The sequence below is a fragment of the Hordeum vulgare genome, chromosome 1H (genome assembly GCF_904849725.1).
Source record: "Hordeum vulgare subsp. vulgare chromosome 1H, MorexV3_pseudomolecules_assembly, whole genome shotgun sequence".
Taxonomy (NCBI): domain Eukaryota; kingdom Viridiplantae; phylum Streptophyta; class Magnoliopsida; order Poales; family Poaceae; genus Hordeum; species Hordeum vulgare.
In genome coordinates this window covers 181,638,829-181,642,252 of record NC_058518.1, presented here as the reverse complement: position 1 = coordinate 181,642,252, position 3,424 = coordinate 181,638,829, and positions in this window count along the sequence as shown.

Below are 3,424 nucleotides of genomic sequence, written 5' to 3'. Positions count from 1 at the left end.
AGAATTAGCGTTACCATCCTCGCCAGGATCTTTGGTATCATCGGCCTCAGCATATCTAGTGAGGGTGTCCATTAGCTCGCCCATGTCTTGGACCTTTCGTTTGAGTCGCCCCAATTTTTGCACCAAGTGTTCGTAATGGCAATTGTGCTCGAGGCTGAGCACAGCTTGAGCCGCCGTAATACCATCTCACGAATGAATAATTTCCACAACCCACCGTGACCAATGGTGGGCCGACTCATCCGAGCGCTGAACATAGTGTTGTAGATCGACGATCGTCATCGGGCGTTTGCAAGTTCCTCGGAAGTTTTTGATGAAACGCTCTTTTAAATCGGCCCAGGACTGGATGGAATTGGGAGGCAAGTTTTTCAACCAAGTGCATGCTGACCCCTCGAGCATCATCGTGAAGTATCTGGCGCAAACAGCCTCGTTTACGTCGAGCATGTCCATGGAGATTTCATAATTCTCGATCCACGACGCCGGCTCAAGGTCTGGTGTATAATTAGGCACTTTCCTTGGTCCCTTGAAGTTTTTGGGCATCTTTTCATTCCGAAGGGCCGGGGACAAGCATGGTACCCCAACTTGCCCTCCGCCCCCGACGAGGGGGACCGGGGCATCTTGGATGTTCGGGAGATCCTGGCCCGGCGGGTTCCGTTCAGGCGGGTTGTCCTGTGGGACGTGTCGCGGCCCGCTGTTTATGGCGGGCTGGTCCTCTGGCCTGCTCCTGGTATAACTTGCCTGAGGGGTGGAATGCAACCTCTCGAGGCTATGTGAGAACTGGGTGTTTTGAACCACCGCCATCTTCAACATCTCGATGGCATTCCTTGCTTCTATCTCGGCTGGGGTGTTGCCGTGAATCGGAAGAGACTCCAGATGGCGAGTTGCGGCAAGCACGTTATCCACCGGGTTGGATAAGTGGCCTTGAGGCGTCCGAAACCGGGGAATGTGATCCTCAACCGGCTGAGTCGGCGGGTTAGGTGGACGGCCCGGTCCTCCTGCCGGGGCGGCTCCCGTCCCAAGGGTTCGTGGGGTATCGAACAGGCGGGTCGGATTGAGGTCATGGGGCAGGCGACCCTGGTGTCTGCGCTGATAAATGGCGTCGGACGCGCGCTGCTGTCTCTCGAGCCGCTAGTTGTCAGTGTTTAAACGCTTCCTTTTGGCCGTAATTTGAGCTTGCCGAGTCTCGATCCTGGCGGACACCATCTCGGCGTCCCGATGAGCCTTTGCCACCGCCTCTCTGAGTTTCGCCAGCTCCGTGTTTATCTCCTCTTGGTTCTCTGGTGTGAGGGGAGTCGCCATTAACCTTGTGATCTCCGCCGCTAAATCCACCAGGACTGCGGCCGGACTCCTCGACGTCTCGCCGGTTGCATCGCCTCCAGTAGGGTTTTGTGTGGGTTGAGTCGCCCCAGCCATGTAGATGGCGATCTGGAGGCGGGTTCGGTCAAGGATTTCTGGGTCCATGGCCAGTGAAAAGCCCCCGAGACAATCCCCATGAAGAGACCGGATTGAATCTGAGTCGCCCATGGATGATTCGTCATCAGAGTTGAACCCCACAAAGACAGGGCGCCGAGCGCTCTGGCTCCTCCGATCCCTGCGTGAACCCCACAAAGACAGGGCGAGTCAGGTTTTGCGTTATGACTTTGCGGACATACCTGGCCGGCTCAACGATGTCGGTGGAGGTGTCCGGCTCAGGCACGGATGATCCGATCATGCCGATGAAGATGTTGATCTTGCCGAAGGGGACCATGTAGCCAGATTCAATCGAATCCGCTTCAGGTCCCCATTGCCGGTTGTCGATGTAGGTTATCCCGCGGCGGCTCCGAGTCATGAGCGCCATCGTGTAACACCCAAACCCTGGTAAGGCTCCGTTTGAGAACTCAACTCCACCGTGTGTAGGCCCCATGGTGGGCGCCAACTATCGTGGTTTTTTCACGTTAGATGTCCTCGTGAAAGGACTTAGTAGTGGAGCCATCGCACCTTGGTGGCGACTCAAAGAGGTTAAGCGGGAGAGACACGGCGATTTACCCAGGTTCGGCCACTCGTGAGGAGGTAAGAGCCTACGTCCTGCTTTGGCGTGTATTGATATGGTTTCGATTACAAGGAGGGCGTAACTCACCGAACCTAGCACTCGATGATTTCTAACCTGCCCTTTCTGTCCCCTGGGACTCGCCTTCATATACAGGTCGAACCCCTAGGGTTTACAAGGATACTTTCCTTCCTACAACTCGTCACCCCTGTGGTCTCTAAATCGCAGGATACTCAAGTCGGAGACGATCCTCTCTTTTCCAAGTTGCCTCCTTTTCAGAATGATTTGACCATTGAACTTTAAGAAACTTGAGGTTTCGACGTCTAGTGGTACGCTTAGCTTGATCAAGAATACGCACGGGGTATTCTCGGTATGAAAGGTTATCTTGGAGATCAAGCGTTTCATGGTCCACTTCACCGATAGGATCCAAAAAGCAACGCCTGAGTTGCAAGACATGGAAGACATCATGAACCTTGGAAAGATGCGGAGGAAGTTCCAACTGGTAGGAAACTTCTCCTCGTTTGGCAAGAATGCGAAAAGGACCAATGTAACAAGGAGCCAATTACCCTTGATACCGAATCGATGGGTACCCTTCAAAGGTGTAACCCAAAGGTAAGCCTTCTCGTCAACTTCAAAGGTCACAGCCTTATGATGACGATCATATTGGCTCTTTTGACGAGACTGGGCTGTTTTCAACTTTTCATGAATAATGCGAACCTGCTCTTCTGCATCCTGGATCATATCCGGGCCAAAGAGTTGCCTCTCTCCGGTTTCTGACCAATTAAGAGGTGTTCGACATCTTCGTCCATAGAGAACTTCAAAAGGAGCTTTGCCCAAGCTTGGTTGATAACTATTGTTATAAGCGAATTCGGCGAATGGAAGACACTTCTCGCAATTCATACCGAACGATATAACACAAGCTCGGAGCATATCTTCTAGGATTTAATTCACTCTTTCTACTTGACCACTTGATTGGGGATGGAAAGCAGTGTTAAAAGATAAGTGGGTCCCCATGGAAATCCGAAAACTTTCCCAGAAGCGAGAAGTAAAAATACTCCCACAGTCCGAGTTAATCTCCAGGGGAACACCATGAAGAGACACTATTCGGGAGATATATAACTCTGCTAGCTGGCTAGCTGTTATACTCTCATGAACGGGAAGAAAATGAGCCACTTTGGAAAGACGGTCAATGACCACAAAGATAGCATTATTTCCTTTCTTGGTCTTGGGAAATCCGGTAATGAAATCCATACTAACTTTATCCCATTTCCATTCAGGAATAGCTAGGGGTTGAAGGGTGCCAGCAGGCCTTTGATGTTCTGCCTTAACTCGACGACAAACGTCACAGTTAGCAACGAACTCAGCAATTTCTCTCTTCATCCTAGTCCACTAGAACCTCTG